Source organism: Natator depressus, chromosome 7 (assembly GCF_965152275.1).
Source record: "Natator depressus isolate rNatDep1 chromosome 7, rNatDep2.hap1, whole genome shotgun sequence".
Taxonomy (NCBI): Eukaryota; Metazoa; Chordata; order Testudines; family Cheloniidae; genus Natator; species Natator depressus.
Genome location: NC_134240.1, coordinates 2,451,844 through 2,471,599, shown reverse-complemented (window position 1 = coordinate 2,471,599; position 19,756 = coordinate 2,451,844).

Sequence of the window (19,756 nt, the reverse complement as noted above, 5' to 3'; positions counted from 1 at the left end):
TGGGTCTATCTGCCCTTTCCCAAACCCTTCCTCTATCCACATCCTTTTCCTGATTCACCCTTTTCCTTTCCTTTCTTTGACTCTTCCTGGCTCACTGATACTTGGTATCATTTGCTAAACACCACTGAAGACTTTACAAAAAGCTGCCGAACGCAATACGCAGTAATTATTCTCGGGGATTACGACACTGATAGTCAAGGAAACAGCTATAAGAGAAGGGTCGGCAAAGCGTGCAAGTGAATCAGGTCACTAGTGGGCTGCAGAGAATGTCCATCTTACAGAAAAGTTTCCAAGAAAACCTTTATACAGAAATACTGACTCCGAGCAATTTCCTCTTCTAATGACAACCAGCGTTCATTTGGCTTCCTTTTGTCTGCTTCTCTTTGTTCCCCCCATTCGTCCCTTCTGTGGAGCAGGGTCTCATGTCTGTGACCTTCTCTTTTTCAGCTAAGCCTCCATGGGGAATGGGCCCTTGACCCACACCCAACATTGTAAATGCAAACGTGTCCTAAGACTTTTATAACTACCAAAGCCTGAATGCATATCACCATCCATAGCATGTGGTAGGGGGATTGCACACTGTACCCAAATCTGCTGGCCTACCAGGAGAATAAAGATGCATTCTTTCGACACATACTTCAACTTGCATTTTCTATGGATGCTTTATATTTTGTGGTCTCATGCCCAAGCATATCTGTTACATGATGCACTGCAAATTACAGCCAGTATCATTTCAGCCACAACCAGCCCTGTGCACTTCCCAGAAAAGTTCAGATCTGTTTGCACGGACCTAAAACAATGTGTGTAAGTTCTCTCCTTCTGCACTGTGAAGCATTGGCTCACGCCCCTCTAGTGAAGAAATACAGCTGGGGACAAAATACTAAAAAATATCAAGGTACATCCTCAGCTGGGCCATGTCAGCACAGTTCCACTAAAGTCAACGGCACTATGCCAGGTTACACCAGCCGAGGATTTGATTCATCATTTCTTTTCAGCCTGTTGCCGGCTAATCGCTTTGAATGGCAGCTATCCGATTCAAATTTACTGGAGTTCATTGGAGGGAGTGCAAAATATGGCAGCTGCTGCTGTTCTCTGGATGCCAACGAATATCTTTATTTCTCTTGCTAATCTTTGCAAACATCAAAGAGAAATCGTAGAAATCATTTAAAACTGACACGTGTTAACATTTAAAACCAACGACCAATTAGAGACTTGAAACCTACTGAATAGATCCACTATTCAACATGCCACCCGGTCTTCCAATTATTCATTGTGTGTGCTTTTTCATGACAAATACATCAAAGAAGATTAGAGCAACCCTGTTTTCTTCAGAAGGAGATCATTGTTCCTGTACTTAGCTGCTGCCAGTGCTAGGCAGGATGAACCACGGGGTTCCAAACAGAGATGCCTAAAGTGAGGTTAGTGAGTTAGGCTTTTCTCCAGCTGCTTTCTTTTTGCAGACCTTTCAACCAATATCTATTCAGTTGCCATGCAAAATGGCAAGTGTACCTAAACCTGTATTCGAATTTCACCCCTATTTTAGTTGTGCTGACACTTCATCCTAGAAGATATCTGCTGAGCTCCAGCTAGATCATTTGTAACCATTATCATGATGATGGCAACCAGTGTAGCACCGTGCCCTCCAGCCGACACGGAATGGAGACTCAACTCTTCACTATTTTGCAATGAATAAATTGGTTATCAGGATATGCGCAGCAGCAGTTTCCCCCCCAATTTAATGATCATACATCCATGGCTTAGCATATCTCTGTGTACTGTGATGATCAGGAAAGCCTGATCGAAAGGTTTTAGAGTGGAATTCAAGTCAAAGTTGCAGCCGCCATGGAAAGCATCTGCATGGATTGATTTTTGTGTTTGAGAGACACTGCAGCACTGTTTCACTTTGTGTAGAGGTGACCTCCATTAAAACACAGTTGTATTTTTGAACAATATGATAGTGTCACGGCTTTATCCTGAGGCCAATTTTCACATAACCGGATGCAATAATCACATTTTCCCATGACAACTGGGTAACTATAATCAAATTACCTGTTTGGATGGGCAGTTATATTTTGGGCAATGCAGCCATCCTTGTATGTACCCAAATGGTGGTTGTGTGTAAGAAGTGGGTACATGCACAAATGGTGACCTACTCCCCTTCTCCAGGACAACAGGTTTGTCTAAAGGAAGGCAGTGTGTGGTTGCCATTTCCACATGTATCCTACCTCATGAAGTACCTTAACTTGGTGGGTAAGAAGGAGCTGAGTGATGATGGGAAAGTGGACAGCCCAAAAGACCTGTGCCCACTTCCGTGATGAACACACACCGTGGTCTCTGAGGGCTACAGCTGAAGCATTACAGTTCCTGACACCAGGTGGAGCAGAAGGCAGCAGTTCAGTGGGCTTCTACACGCCACAGGTTGGCCCAGCTCTTCCAGTTCCACACAGCCACAAAGAGTTTCCAACAGGGCTGCTCAAAACCATTCCGCTTTTTTTTTTTTTTGCAGAATATTTGTTTTTTGAAAAAACCTAAAATTTTCACAGAAGGTGCCTGCTTTTTTCTAAAATTCGGGGGAAGGGGGGGTTTCAAAACACCAAACATCCAAAAATTGAAAAAATATAATTCAAAAACCAAAATATTTACAATTTCCAAGCAAAATATGTCTTGGTTTTGGCTGGAAAAGTTAGTTTTCGCTTTTTCAACAGAAAGTAAAAAAAAATCACGGAAAATTTTGACACAAAAGAAATTGTTTTGTCATCATCAAAATTTTCAACAGGGATTTTTTCCCCAATTCAGTCTAGCTTCTAATGTTTGTGGTTCCACTCGGGCCTAAAACAACAGCAGTCTGCTACCCTTTAGGAATGCCACTCAGATTTCAGTAACCTTTAGTCCTTCCATAAATATAGAATTGGAATCCAAGTGTTGTTTATCAAATCTAACAGCAATTTTGACTGTGCTTATAAAATAATAATTTTTAAAAAACCAATGCGCCATACTGCAATTTGCAAATTGCTTGGTGCCTAAGGTCATACACAGATGATACCAAAGTGAATTCACAATGATACGGCAATCCAGTGGCAAGTCTTGCTCAAGATCAACTGTCTGTAATGGGCCACACTCTTACCACTTCAAAAGTTATTTCTCCTCCCTTGGTATCCTGCTGTTAATTGATTTATCTCGTTAGACTGACCTAACACTTGGTAAAGCAACCCACATCCTTTCATGTATTTATACCTGCTCCTGTATCTTTTACTTCACACTTCTGATGAAGTGGGTTCTAGCCCACGAAAGCTTATGCCCAAATACATTTGATAGTCTCTAAGGTGCCACAAGGACTCCTTTTTTATTTGCTCAAGATTATTCATCAAGGGTAAAGTTCATCCCTATGTAGAAGGCAGAGCTGTTTGAAATGTTGGGATTTTTTCCACACAAATTTCTGAAGACAATTAACAATTTTAATGTTGTTCAATTTTTTCCACTCCCCCCACCCCGTGCTGCATGATTCAATGGAAATGTATTGTTTCAGATTTCTAGGGTTTTTCCTCTTCCCTTTTTTACTTTTCCACCCACCATTTGCACTGGAGAAAATTGCTTGCTTTTTACCCTACCTTGTTGTACTTTCCTAGTGGGAAAGGGATTTAAAGTCAGAGAGAAAGTGTATATGTTTTCCCCACTTTTTTGCTTTTCTGCCTCTTCCCAATTCTCTTCAGTGGGAAAATGAGGGGGGCTGAGAAAAAGATTTTTTCCCCACTATTTAAAAAAATATTTTTGCCACACATTTTTCATTTCAAACTGTTTTTTTAAGTCATCGTATAGATTTTTTTGCCAAAACAACCCACTTTTATTAACCCCATTTTTCAACAAATTATTATTCTGGGGCCTGCCTCAGACTGCTTGTTTTATGGAAAATTTCAACCAAAATGGTTCAGCCATTTCTCAGAAAGAGTTTGGGGAAAATATATTGTTTTGCACATGTTAAAAAAAGTCTGACAACCATTTTGTTGAAAAGCTCTGGTGGCCCCATGCTTTGGAGCCAGGACTTGAAATCTGGCAGAGGATGGTGTTTTGTCAGGGATGCAACTACTGCTGCCCCAATGAAAATCTGCCCAAAATTTGGCCAAGTTTTAAACCTTTGAAAAAACTCACAGTTTGCACATGCTTAGTAGATACTTTCTAGATTTTAGCAGCTAAAGTCTCCAAAGATTCCATCATCACTGAGCATGCTCTATTTCCTCCCTGGGACCAGACTGTGCATGTGGCATCCCCACAGAGTGACTGAGCATGCTCCAGCCCAGGGCTAAAGGAGAAAAACCAGACCTTCCCTATAACAGCTGCTCTGGAGCATGATGGTGCCAAACATGAACTGAGAGCTGGGAGCCTGTGTCTCCTGTGCTCTCAACAACCACCTGCTGCTGCCCAGACAGCCTGGAGGATGAAGCCATCCAATTTGAGTGCAGAGGGAAAAGCCCAGCCAGGGGAGATTGGAACAAGGAACCTGGCAAGACTGGGACTGGGTGGGGGAAGAGAAATTCGGAATGGCTGGGCAAGAAGATTAGGACTGGGAGAAGAAGGGAAGATGGAACTGGTTGGGTGGAGAGGCTGAAACCGGAAGCCTGGGCAAGTGGGGTGGGAGGAGTGGCTGGGACCGGTTGGGCAGGAGACACACTGGTATCCAGGGAGGGCAGGATATAACTGGTTGGACAAGGAGATTAGGACTGGGCATTGGGGAGGAGGGGGGAGGACTTGGAGCCAGTTGGCTGGGGGATCAGGAACATGGAGATTAAATGAGGAGCTGGGGAGGAGGGGCGAAACTGGGAGGTCTACACAAGGAGACTGGAACTGGGATGAGAAGCCTGAATGGAGACTGAGACTTAGTAATCAAGGAGAACAGGACTGGGACAAAGAGCCCAGGTGGGGAAGAGATGGGACAGGGACAGGTTGAAGAGGCTGGGACAGAAGAATTCAAGCTTAACCGGGAATGTGCCCATTTGAGAACATTCCCTTCCAAAGATTGAAATGGAACCCAAGATTCTTGACTTTTACTATTCCTCCCCTGCTGGAAAACTATAGATTTGAGTGTACATGTGATGTAGTGTGACAGGGTCGGGCCAGATGGCTACAGGAAAGTGATCCTATTGGGATCTGGGAAGTGGATCCCCACCCCCACCCCGAGCCTAAGAGGGGGATCCACAGGACCTGGACACCAAATGAGTACAGGAGACAACTAATGAAATAACAGGGACAGGAGTGCGGTCAAAGGGTCAAACGAAGGGAACCAGATGGGGATACCGAGCAGAGAATCCTGGACAGCGCCCACTGCTCCTCAAAGGCGTCAAGGGAGTCAGTGGACAGGACTAGTTGATTAAGCACCAGCGCTCTCCCTCGAAGGGAGAGGCACCGGAGTAGTCCTGTCCATTTCCGGAGCCGCTCTACCACCACGCCCTCTAAATTGTGCCAGTTCTCCAGCGGAGAGGGATGCATGGCAGAAAGGTAAATGCCAAGATAGAGCAGCGGACCCACGCTCCACCGGATGGCCTGAAGCGCGGGTGGGAGGGAACTCGCCTGCCAGCCGTCCCTGACCACCAGGCCAGAGCTCTTGACCCAATTGACCCAGGTGGAGGAGGCTGCCGAATAGATGGCCTGGCAAGCCTCCACCTGTGCCAAGTCACCCGGGTCCTGGACCACGAGGAGCACATCGTCGGCGTACGCCGACAGGACCAGCCACAGCTCCGGCTCCCACAGCACCAACCTCGTCAACCTCCTGCGGTGGAGACAGAGGAAGGGCTCGATCGCCAGAGCGTACAGCTGGCCTGAGAGGGGGCACCCCTGCTGTACTCCTTGCCCGAAGCTGACCGGTTCGGTCAGGGTCCAGTTGAGCCTGACCAGACACTCTGCGGAGGCGTACAGCACCCAGAGAAAACCCACAAACTGGGGTCCGAAGCCAAACGCTCGCAGAGTGCATAGGAGATACCCATGGTCCACCCTGTCAAATGCCTTCTCCTGATCCAAGGACAGGAGGGCGAACGACAGACCACCCCTACACCCGAGTTCCAAAAGGTCCCGGACCAGATATAAGTTGTCAAGGATGGTGCGGCCCGGGATGGTGTAGGTCTGGCCTGGGTGGACCACGTCCGCCAGCACGGACCCTAGTCACAGCGAGATTGCTTTTGCCACGACTTTGTAGTCCGTGCTGAGGAGCGAGACGGGACGCCAATTTCGTAAATCACGGAGGTCTCTGTTCTTTGGCAATAAGGTGAGCACGGCTCGCCTGCACGAAAGAGGGAGGACCCCGCTCCGCAAAGACTCGGCCCAGACGGTGACTAGGTCTGGGCCGAGGACGTCCCAGAACACACGGTAGAACTCCACGGTCAGCCCGTCCATGCCCGGAGATTTATTGGTGGGCATGCGACAGAGGGCTTCCGAGAACTCTGCCAGAGTGAGGAGGCAGCTCTAGCCAGTCTCGGTCGCCCGTGCTGACTGTAGGGAGCTCCTCCCAGAGCACTCTGCAAGTGTTAGGATCGGTCGGATCCAGGGAGAAAAGGCTTACGTAGAAGGCTCTCGCCCTCCCGCACATCTCCACTGGATCCGTGAGGGGGGTGCCGTCTTCTGCCAGAAGGCAGGTGACTGTTTCTTGGCTCCCCTCCTTTTCTCCAGGGCGTAGAAGAAGTGGGAGCCGTGATCCATATCCCGAAAGAGATAGATGCCTGTTCCCCGATCCATTAGGTGGATCAGCAGAGATTGTTCTTCTTCCTTTCCCCATGCTGGCCAGTGATGAGGCTAACTGAGTGAAGGGCAAATTTGAGTCATGAAAGTGGCCAAACTGAGGGCTGCCGTGAACCTCTGAGGCGAGAAAGTCCACCAATAAGCACAGAGGAGGAACTTTGTCACAGTACATATAATCATATAGTCTTTAATTACATGATCACATGCTCTCTTCTCCACAGGACACCTGCCTCATTCAATGCACAGGCTGGGCCTGCTCTGGGGATGAATCAGGGTTGCATGGAAAAGAGGCTATTGTCTGTAGTGGCTGTTAGGATATAGATATTCAGGCCTGTCTGTAAAGGCCTGTACTTTAAGAATTTAGGGGTATTCTTATCACTTGGCTAGTTCTAGAAGTATAAAAGAAAGAATCAAAATCACTGTCTGCTGGTGTAAGGGCCTTCTCTTACTGTGACAGTCTGAGGCCCTGTGCTTAGGCTAAGGCCTTTGGCTAAGCAGCAGAGGTAGCCATAAGCTAGGAAGCGAACGGTCACATCCTCACATTCCAAACTAGTCACATTGAAATAAGGTGCTATTGGGCTGTTAGGAATACAATCCTGTCCTGAATACAATCCTGTCCTGATAATGCCTATCACCTCCAGAGAAAGGGAAGTGCCTAGAAAATGTAAAAAGGAAACAGCATCCTGTCTGGCAAGAACTCACTTATCAATACTGGGATGTGAAATCCTCACTTCTGTATTGTTTTGTCATTATAGTTCCTACTTTGCTATTGTTTGTCTGTATAATCTCTGTCTGGTTCTGTGATTGTTCCTGTCTGCTGTATAATTAATTTTGCTGGGTGTAAACTAATTAAGGTGGTGGGATATAATTGGTTACATAATCATGTTACAATATGTTAGGATTGGTTAGTTAAATTTCAGGAAAATGATTGGTTAAGGTATAGCTAAGCAGAACTGAAGTTTTACTATATAATCTGTAGTCAATGAGGAAGTGAGGGGGCCTTGGTGGGAGGGGGTGGGTGTGTGTGAGGGAGAGATGGGAACAGGGTATGGGGGTGGAGAAATTGGAACCATGTTTTGCTAAAGGGGGAAATGGGAACAGGGAATGAGGGTAAGGAAATTGGAACCGATGGGAACAGGGAATGGGGGTAAGGAAATTGGAACCATGTTTTGCTAAAGGGGGAAATGGGAACAGGGAATGGGAGTAAGGAAACTGGAATCCTGTTTGGTTAAAGGGAGAAATGGGAACAGGGACACAGGTATAAGGCTCTGTGGTGTCAGAGCTGGGAAGGAGGATACTAAGGAAGGAAACTGGAATCATGCTTGCTGGAAGTTCACCCCAATAAACATCGAATTGTTTGCACCTTTGGACTTCGGGTATTGTTGCTCTCTGTTCATGCGAGAAGAACCAGGGAAGTAAGTGGGTGAAGGAATAAGCCCCCTAACAGTGGCCCTGCTTCGTTAGTTGGTGAAGCTGTAAGGGGTGTAGTGAATGAGTCGTGGGTTGCAGGAAGAGAAGGTTTGGACTCATTGTCAAAGCAGATAAATGCTGCCCTGGAAAATTGGATTCTATTCCTGCCTCTGCCACTGAGTTCCTGTGTGATGCTGGGCAAGTCACTGAGGACACACTTTTCATGGGTGGTCACAAAGTGTTTCTTTCTCATTTTCTGCATGCCCAACTTGAAACCCCAGGGCCAGATTTGCAGAAGTGCTGAGCACTCAATAGGAACTGTGCTCTGAATGTATGAAATCTATCGAATGGCAAGTTCTCTGAAAAACCAGGTCCTAGCATCTCAAATTTGGCTCTCAAAATTAATGGAAATATTTATCCTTAACCTCTCTGTGCCTCAGGTCCCCATCCATACAATGGGCATAACCCCTCCCTATCACCTCAGTGGTGCACTGTGAAAATTAAATGTTCAGGAAGCACTCAGATACTATAACAATGAGCACCACAGAAAACCTCACGAGGAAATGAATAATTCTGCCTTCAGAGATGGGTTTGAATAGGACAATCCAAGGGGTTGGCATAAACAACTGAAACACCTCAGGCTCCTAAAGGTGAAGTGAGAGTCAGTTGCAATTTAGCTCCAGAAATGGGCAAAGGTTTGGAGGAGTTTCAAAGCAGTCAATTTGCAATTCTTTGAATGTAATAACTATTCACGTCTGAAGCTGCACACCTTGCACCGCTGGACTGGTTAAGGCAAAGACGCAAGAGGGCAGGGTGAGCCATATGCCTGGGCACTGCCTGAACTGAAGTGGACTGTTTAGATCACCTCCCAGAGTATTGTGTAACAACAAGCAATTTGGCAGCTATCTGAAATACCAGTAAGGTTTTTCCATAGAGTTAGCTGCAGGGATGATTTTTAAAACTATTGGTAAGTATTATATTTTTGCATTTTTTTTCAGTCATAATTACATTTCCTTTGCACAGAACTTTTCCCAAACATCCTGAAAATGCAAAATCTTTCTTTGCTTTTATATGCCTGAAAAACTATAAACATGCTTGGTTCCCTTGCTAATTCCCACAGCCCTCCCATCAGTTAATTACTGTCACAGTTCCGTCGAGTGAAAAATGAATTCTGTCCAGTTTCCCCCCTGAAAAACATACAAATAACAAATAGGAATCTCCATCATTCTTCCAGGGATGGGGCTGTGGACCTAACAAACACAGCATGTGAAACAAATCAATATTGTAACCACTAAAGCAACCAATCAAATGAAACGTTAGGACCAATCAATACCATATCTTCTACTGGTGACAACTGTAAGACAGAGCCCTTAACACTGTAAAGATACTTTTCTTCCCTCAATGTGAGAGGGACCTTGATAGCGTGTTTTGTATTTAATGTTGGCTGGATTTTAAAAAGACAACAGATTAAGGGAGCTATTTCTTATGATGTCTCTTGTGTTTGAAGTATAGATTTTCCGTCCACCTAGAGCCATTCTCTGTCTTTTGTGTAGTAATCCCTTCTTGTGTTGCAGCCCAAGCAGTGGAACCAGGACGGACAGTCCTGCTGCTCTTTGTTTTTGCACATTGGGGAATATCACAAACATTTCACAGTTGAACTGCAGTCTCCAAAACTAAGCATTTGATTGGCCACATGCACTCTTTTGGCACCGTCCAACAGTGGTTCCATTCTCCAGTTATGTAAATCACAGGTGTTCCCTCCCTAAGGCTAGCTCAGTAGGCATACGCCATGGGAGGAGCATGGTCAATGTAATTTACATGAATGTTGTGCATGAATTGGCCGTGTGGACTCTGCTGGCATGCAGTAGTCATGTAAACTACATTGACAAGCACAAGGGAACTCTTAGTGCACACCAGCAGGAGCCATCAGGCCAGTTAGCGTACAAATATGCTAGCACACACTAGAACTGAATCCTCTCTCTCTGGAGCAGACTAACACGCCACGTAGACAATCCCAAAGTGATTAGCCCAAAGGCACACATGATATCTGTGACTGAGATCAGAATTGATCTCAGCTCTCGGTGCCCTATCATCCAGACCTTCCTTTCTACCCCAACACATGATCTGTCTCAGACTCCTTACTCTCCTCTCAATCAAAAAAGGTTTTAATAGTGAAACGTAATATTCAAAAGAGAAGATGTTGGTATTTTAGACCACAAGCCAGCAGCCTGCAAACCCTTTATCCCAGGGAGAGGGTCTCCTGGACCACAGTGGGACTCTCACATGGATAAAGGTGAGCATGTGTGATTTTGCAGCATGGGGTCCTACACCCAGCCCTCTTTTATATTTGGAAAGTTCAGGCTCCTAACATCCTGGGGGTGCTACCACAATAATATAATAGATGATGGCAATTACTATTATTTCACATTTAAAAACACAGAGAGAAAAACGTAGGCAGGAAACTCGCTGTTGAGAACATTTTGACTTCCTATTTACTTATTTCTTCAGAGTTTAAAAATATGCCTCGAGATGCCCATCCAGGCTTTTGCGCCCAGCCCATAAATTACAAATGACATCATACAGGGCCACCCTTTACAAGTATACTAAGAGCGTTGGAATGAAAAGTGAACCATAGACATTGCAGAGGGAAGAGACCGTTAGAACTTATTTCTTATTACGAGGTTTTTGTTTCCTTTGGAAAGGAGTGATTTCTCTGATACGTAGATTTTAAAGCCAGAAGAAACTACTATGATCTAGTCTGGCCCCCCTGCATAACATAGGCCAAAGGCCCTCACTCAAGATTCCTGCATTAACTGAAATGCGTTTTGCAAGGCACACTCACTCGGAGTCAGTGGGGCTCCAGGTGTGTGCAGCAGTCTGCCCAGTTCCTATCAGTTGCACAGTTGGAGCCTAAGTGTCTAAACTGCCAAATTCTGCAGTCCTTACTCACTTGGTTCTCAGGCAACCATCCCACTGGCTCCAGCGGGAGGGACGCCTGGGAAAGGACTCCATGAGGACTGCGGGGATCTGGCCCTTGATTTGGAATCTGCAACAGACAACATTGATTTATTTTTTAAAAAAGCATTTTCTGTTTGCCTTTAAGACCGGAAGTCCAGGGCTCTCCTGCTCCAGCCACTCAACACTGTACAAAAGCCCCTTTTGCCAAGAAGGTCCTTTCATGTCTCTGCCGTGCACGTTTTACGCAGAGATTTCTGACACAACTATGACAGCGCAGCACTGTATTTGCGAGGGTTTGGGTTTTTCTCTCAGTTTTAACTTTCCACTCCACCAAGCAAAGTTCGACAGAATCCATTTCTCGCGGTAGACGCCTCAGGGGAAGGCACTGTTCTGTTGGCTTCCTTTCGTTATTTATTGCCTGTCTCCCACACACTGCAGACGCTAAAAGATGCACTACTACCACTGAAAAATTAATCCTGTTGCTGTGAGGAACATGCAATGCTGCAAAAGCAGCAACAAGCTGAGCCATATGAAGAGACCAAGTTCAGCTGAAGAGCAGGGTCCCAGAATTCCACGATGCTAGAATCCAGTGCAACACAGTCCAAGGTTCTCGGTCTGTTCTAAATCCAAAACCTCACCTCTGAAGTGTCTGCAGGTAGCTTTCAGCTCTGATACCCTGTGACAAGGGCCTAGTCAGTACCCAGGTGGGAGACCTCCATGGAAAACCCAGGAGCTGGAGTTGGTGGCTCAGCTCACCAGATGACATTCTTCCCTCAGAGTCAGTACTGTGCGGATACCCCAATATAGTGCTAAGGCATTTTTCTTTCAGGTGAGATATAAAACCAAAATCCCTGACCATTTGTGGTCTTGAGAGATCCCACAGCCCTTTTCATGTGACTAGGACCATTAAACCAGAGTCCTGGCTAAATTCCATTCTGCTGGCATAAAGCAGTCCAAACACCAATCACATCATCCCACCCACTGTTAACAGCACCTATTATCTTACAGACAGATTCTTTTGAAATATAAAGTGCTAGTATGAGGTACAAAAGCTGTCAAGTGATTTTTATGCTGCTCTGCAATATCCAGCATACACAAGCAGCAGCAGATTCAAGGGCAGCTGTGACTGACACCTGGAGTACGTTCCTGGCAGTATCTCTGAGTGACAACCCAAACACTTTGTGAATGGCAAAGACCTCCATGTGTCTGGGAAAGGGTTTTAAGCACAAAGGGACAGATTCCATCCTGCTCTGCCCCATGTGTCATCAGTTACACCAGTACCAACTGGGTACAAAATTATGCTGATTCCAAATCAATATTTTTCTGAAATTTCTGTTGCATGAAATGTTTCAATATTTTGACTTTTTGTCCCACTTCACAAAATCATAAAACGTAGGACTGGAAGGACCATGAGAGGTTCTCTCGTCCAGCCCGCTGTGCTGAGGCACGACCACATAGACCTGGACCATCCCGACGTGGGGTTTTCTAACCCGTTCTTAAAAAACTCCAATGATTCCATAGCCTCCCTTGGAAGCCTGTTCCAGAGCTTCACTATCTTTATAGTTAGAAAGTTTTTCCTAATATCTAACCTACATCTTCCTTCCTGCACATTAAGCCCATGACTTCCTGTCCTACCGTTAGTGGGCATGGAGAACAATTGATCATCATCCTCTTTATAACATCCCTTAACATAGCTGAAGACTTATCAGGTCCCCCCTCGCTCTTCTTTTCTTAAAAGTAAACATGCCCCATTTTTTAAACCTTTCCTCATAGGTCAGCTTTTCTAAACCTTTTCTCATTTTTGTTGCTCTCCTCTGGACTCTCTCCAATTTATCCCCCTCTTTCTTAGAGTGTGGCACCTAAAACTAGACACAGTACTGCAGCAGAGGTCTCATCAGTGCCAAGCAGAGTGGGACAACTACCTCCCATGTCTTAGATATGGACATTCCTATTAATACACATCAGAATGATATTAGCTTTTTTTTATAACGGCATCACATTATTGATGCATATTCAGTTTGCAGTCCATGAGACCCCCCAGACCCTTTTTAGCCAGCAGTTCTACTACCTAACCAGTTATTCCCCATTTTGTAGTTGTGCATTTGATTTTTACTTCCTAAGTGAAGTACTTTGCAGTAGTCTTTATTGAATTTCATCTTGTTCATTTCAGATCAATTTGTCAAGGTCATTTCAATTCTAATTCTGTGGTTCAAAGTGCTTTCAACCCCTCCCAGTTTGGTGTCATCCGCAAATGTTATAAGCATACTCCCCATTCCATTACTCAAGTCACTAATGAAAATATTGACTGGTACTGGACCCAAAACTGACCCCTGCAGGACCCTACCAGATATGTCACTGAATCAGTGATAAATATTCTCTGAGTTTGGTTTTTGAACCAGTTGTGTACCTAATTTATAGTAATTTCATCTCCACCACCTTTCCCTAGTTTCCTTTTGAGAATGCCATGCGGGATTGTGTCAAAAGCCTTCCTAAAGTCAAGATATATCATGTGTGCTGCTTCCCTGCTATCCACTAGGCTAGTAACCCTGTCCAAGAAGGAAATTAAATTGGTCTGGCATGATTTGTTCTTGACAAATCCATGTTGGCTCTTACTTATCACCCTATCATCTTCTAGGTGTTTACAAATTGATTCTTTAATAATTTGTTCCTGTATCTTTCCAGGAGTTGAAGTTAGGCCCGATGAATTCCCTGTGGGACAGAAATTGAGTTTTTCAGTCAACTGTAGAGCCAGCTGAGAAAGAAAAGTCCCCCGGCACAGACATTGCCTAAGGACTCCCATGATGCATCATGGGAAATGTAGTGCAGTCAGGGTGCAGGGCATGTGTAGAAAACAGAGACATGAACAGCCCAAAACCACAACTCAGATGAGGCACCACAGCAGGTCAGGTGGACTGAGAACAATGTCGACTCAACCCAAAATGAAATAGTGTTTTGATTTTCTCCATTGTCCCAAATTCTCAATGAGGCTGAAGCCAGAGATGGGCCCAAACCCAAAATTCAGAGCTAGGTCCGGTTGTGGATTTTAAGCCACCTTCTCCTCCCCAGTCCCCAGAGTTTGGGGGCATTCAGCTTCAGTTTTACAGTTCAGCCTCATTTCTAGGGAAAATAGTTGCATCAGGAACAACTGCTGCCATCTAAATGCCAAGAGCCATCTGGCAGCAAAAAAACTGGTTTAAAGATAATGAAAGGGTTCGGCACCACAGTTCTCCACCCTCACGCCCTTCAAGGCAGCAATTCGCAGAATGAACCATGGACGGAAACGATTTCAGAGCAAACTCAGCTGGCACAAACAAAATAATAGCCTCGCTCCTGAAATTTTGCCTCCAGCTCCCAGAGAGTACCAAGCAATGCAGGAAGCACATGAAAGGACAAGCAGTGGCAAGGAAATGCTACCTCACTATGCCTGTTTTTGTTCAGAGTCCATTTGCGTTTTGGACGTTGGTTCAGGGTAGTTGTGACTGCATCTGGAAAAGGCTGCCTTTAATAATGGCCTACATTTACAGAAATAAGAATCTCACGTGACTCTGCTATTTGCTCACTAGCAAATTCCAGACTTGATCCAAAAGACATTGACATCAACAAGCGTCTCTCAGGCGACTTGAGTGGGCTTCAGATCAGGTCCCTGTTACCTAGAGGCAATCTTTACTAGCCCACCTAGTTGAGAGAGCTGTGAATTTTTACTGCACCCATTATTAGAGTTCAGTCATGACCCCTGAGGTAAATGAAGAGTCTCTCTCCTTAAGGGCTTGATTGTACACCACTGAAATTAATGGAAGTTTTGGCATTGACTTTGATGGGAGTAGGAGCAGGCTCTACAATGGGAAAGGCTCACATATGGATCCCACTGAGGTCAATAGGTCAAGTTCAGCAACTGGCATAAGGAGGTGCATGCAACTCCATGAGAATCAGTGGAATGCATTTGTTGACATCAAGGCTGAATGTGGCCAAATGGAGTCCCATCCATGCAACCCAGGGCACTATTTCCTGTTAAACTTTGGTTTGGAATCACCACCATTTCTGCAGCTGAGAATTCCCATCCAAAGTCGGTGATTCACCGCTAGGTGCTCACGTGTATTTTGAGTCTGTATTCGCTCTGCTTCACAGGCTTCTGTCACCCTGTAACGCAGATCTAGACATCTAGCACCAGACATCCACTGACAGGTTTTCTAGGTGGGTTACTAGAATCCGAAAAGTAGTGTTGCTAGTCTGTGCAACTTTCAAGGCACCGTTAAAGCAATATTTTTGATATTACCAAGGTCTAACGCTGTTTTGAATTTGCAGTTATGGAGTTCATTTTAAAGCACTTGATTATACTTTGAGAAGAAACAGTCTTACAGTACAAGTCATTTTCTCAAGTACACTCAAAGAAAGAATAGTCTATGGCTCAGTAAATACAACAGTCTGAAAAGTTATGAGCTATCTGCCTAAGCTGAATTGACTTACTGATATGACCTGCAATGAATGAGTTTTAGATAGTCTCTCATAAGCAGAAGGCTACAGAGCCTACAATTTCATGGACGTCTTGTGCTTATCAATATATATGAAAAATGATGCTGTCAGGCTTTCGAGGGGAAACTCTGTGAACCACGCCACTGTCAATTTAATGTTTTATGATTAAATATTTGGTGCTGTTAAAGGTTATTTAACATTTAATATAGCGGCTCTGCTACATAGCTGATAACTGTCATCTTTACATAATATTGTAGCTGAAAATGGATAGGGAAGGCATATTTTTAAGACGATCCCTATTTTTTTTTATCCAATTTACTGTTAGATTTGTTCCAGTAATAGGATAATATGAGGTGGGTTTAAAGGGATTTCAGTATTCAGATGTTCTGAGGCCATTGTACATTCTTCCATAGTGGAAAATCTCTCCAAGCCTGTATCGTGAGACTCTTCTGAGCTCAGATTCCAATCAGGTTTTCTCTCATTAAAGGGACACTATCAACTGAAATATCACATTTCTGGCTGACCACCTTTTGTTTTTACCTACTATTATTAAAACACTCAAAGAGCTATAAATGTAAGATTAAAAGACAAAACTATTTCTCTCTGTTTTGTAGAATGTTAACTTTGTGCACAGGACAGAATTTGGCGATGAACAACTGTTTCCTTCACGTGATCAGACACCCCCTGTACTGCAAACATAAAATAAAATAAAATCCTGCCTTCACTTGGGCAGATCCAGTTACAGGATCTAGCTCTTACATAGGACTATTTACATATGGAAAATTAATCGTATGCATAGGTGTTTGCAGGATGGTGCCCACTTTTGGCATGGCTCTTCCATGGGAGACAAAAATGTTTACAGAACTAGGCAGATGGGCCTTTTTAAAATCACCAAAATTGTCAGGTAGCCTCAGGGACAGCTGTAATACCTTGTTCTGTTTTTCTTTTTTTAATTGGCAAGTGCTCAACATTGGTGTGTCCCTTAAACAGAGTCCAAAATCATTCTGGTCTTTCTAGTATTCATCCATCATGAAGACAAAGTTCTTTAAGATAAATACATGGAAGGGATTCATTTTGCAATAAATTAAAAAAACACCTGTCGAGTCTTATGGAATCAATTCAGTTTAGACCCTGCCCCAAATGCTCGGTCTATGCAGCTCGATCCACTCACAGAATCTGGGCCTTGGTTTTGCATTCAGTAGTACTCGCTACGGAATATTTACTAAGAAACCTTTTGATCCCCTTTCAGTGACTGAATTACTTTCTTGGGCAATAAAACTCTTTATGTGGATTTTCCCTAGTAAAGTGCGGGTATAAAAACATTAGTCCTCCCACTCCCCAAAAGACAGGATTGGATTTTGTCACAATCTACGATCTGTTGTGTCATGAATTTAGTGTACCACAAGTTAGCTCCCAGAGTTTCCCTGCTTTAGTGCTCAGAACCCCTACAGAGATGATCATTTCTGGAGCTGTCACATCTTTCCTGTAACAGTGCTTACGTACTATGGTGACGGTGCTTCAGAAATGCAGATCGATGAGAGTCCGGAATACCACTTGCTAGGAAGTATACCTTTGCAGTGACCAAAAAATATACTCGTTACCTTTGTGATCGGTAAAGGTACGGATATCCAAACACATAGTCCCTGACTTTGTGCAGGCATTTTTTCCTGTGCAAAGTGTGCATGAAATGCTACTCTTTTAATTTGGTGGTATTTTAGACATACTTTGCACTGAACAACACTATACACGGCCATCTATGACTCAGGAGCATTTCAGTATTCCACTAGATCTTTAGAAAAATACCATGCCAAAGTTAATAACTGGCAACTTCTGCAAGGGCAGAAGAGATCCCCTCTTCCCTGGAGAGGGAGGGAATCCCAACAGAACCCCAACCCACTACTTACTCCAGCAGCTGGGATGCATGTGTTTGGATGGGTGGGCCCAGGACACTGCACTCTCCTCCTGCCACATGCAGAGGCCCCTGCTCTGGTTGGACATGCCACCCAAAGCAGTGGGTCTTGGCATTAACACCCCATTGAGGCAACTGAGGCAGTTCACCCCTCTCAGAGCTGCTGCTTCAGTCTCTCTGCAGACGACACTGCACTGGTTTCACTCAGGTCACGGTTCCAAACTTCACTCCGCCACAGGGAGGGCTAGACACTTATTTTATTTTTTAAATGAAAGCTGAGATTGTGCTGTAATCACAGAAGCTGGGGGCCTAGGCATGAAGTGTTTAGATCTTCCTCCAGGCCTGGCTGGTAGGACTGCTTTCAGTTCGCTGCATGTCAAAAGGAACAACAAGGTGAGGGGACCACCATTTAAACCACTTAGAATTAGATGTGACCCTGTGCTGCAAGGTTGGCTCCAGACCTGAACTTCCCCAGAGTCTGGATACATTTGGATCAGGGATTCCAGTGGGAGACATCCTTTTCCAAGGTAGCTTTATTAGGAAAGTGCAGGCTGATTTCTGCTGCTGTACAGCCTAACAAAATTAGATCTTAGTAGAAACAGATTTTTCCAGGTATTCAAATTACATTTACGTAATGTCAATGAAATATACTCCCTTATGTCAGGCCAAACATATAAAATAAATAGGGCAGAAATACAGAGTTCTTTCTGTATAAAACACCCTGAGAAATTTTTGATGAAAATTCCTGAGTACTTTAAAGGTCTCTTCTATCTCTTTGCAGCAAAGGCAAGAAGGGCAGCAAATTATGACCCAGTAATTACGATGATGGATGTTGAGGCAGTCCATTATATTAGATACAGTGCTGATGCAAGAACCAGCACTACCGCTCGCATACTTCACTAAGCGGGACACTCGAGATTATAATAGGCAATATAGATTTACAACATTAGGTTAAAGCAGGATAATTCTTCTTCTTTTCCATTTCCTTTCCCATGGACCTGCTTCTGCTTTACATTTCTGTGCTTGTTTCCAAGGCATAATCTGTATTTCAGGCAGACAGGAACTCAACCTGCTATTCCACTCACTCTGGTGCAAATCAAATGTAACTCCATGGAAATCAACAGGCATGGAAACCAGTGTAAAAATGGCGCGTGAGTGAAGAATCAGCCTTGCTGTCTGCTGCTAATTAGAGGTGGTGATGTGCTTGCTTCTGTCTCTTACAAACAGCAGGGAGGACAGATTGATTAAACTATGGAGATGCCTATTTTGTGTCAGTGTAGGAATGTAGTCGAAAGGCCTGTCTCAGTACAAAGCAAACAACAAGCTTGCTGTTATAAAAGTGAGATCCTTGGTTTTATTTCTATTAATTACTTCATCATTTGGGAGAGACTGAGAAAAGGTGAATGTTTTTCAGGTACGCGCAGGTTGAATACTGTCCTATAGCAGGTTTCAGGGGGGTAACTGTGTTAGTCTGAATCAGCAAAAACAAGGAATCCTTGTGACACCTTAGAGACTAATAAATTTATTTGGGCATAAGCTTTCATGGGCTATAACCCACTTCATCAGATGCATGGAGTGAAAAATAGAGTTGGCAGGTATAAATATACAGCACATGAAAAGAGGGGAGTTGCCTTACCAAGTTGGGGGGGGGGGTCCAGTGCTAACGAGGCCAATTCAATCAGGGTGGATGTGGCCCATTCCCAGCAGTTGACAGGAAGGTGTGAGTATCAGAGGGAAAATTACTTTTTGTAGTGTGATGCAGCAGGAGAGTGATTTAGGAGAGATATGTAAGCCCCAGGATGAGGAGAAGCCTTATTCCCTGTAGAGCCTTATTCCCTCATTCCCTGCTTTAGATTAATTAAAAGCACCGGAAGCCAATTAGAGCACCTGAAGCCAGTCACCTGATAAAAATCCCCTGCTTCAATCAGCCAGAAAAAGGGGTTGGAGCAGAGTGGTTTGGTGTTGGAGCAGAGAGCAGTTTGAAGGAGTTGGAGCAGAGGAGAGTTTGGAGAAGTGCCATGGCTGGCTAGAAGACCATGACCCTTGGCAAAGAGACACCTGGCTTGTGCAGAGAGACAGGGCAGGAAGCCCCACAAGCTGAAGAGCAGGAGAGGGAAGTAGTCCAGGGGAAGGAAGCACTAGTTCAAGTGGTTTTGCCACTATCCCTAGGGCCCCTGGGCTGGAACCCAGAGCAGAGGGCGGGCCCGGGTCCCTCCCTCTCCATTACCCTTCTCTGGGTTACTAGTAGGACAGTAGATACCGTAGTTCAGGGGCAGGAAACTGCAC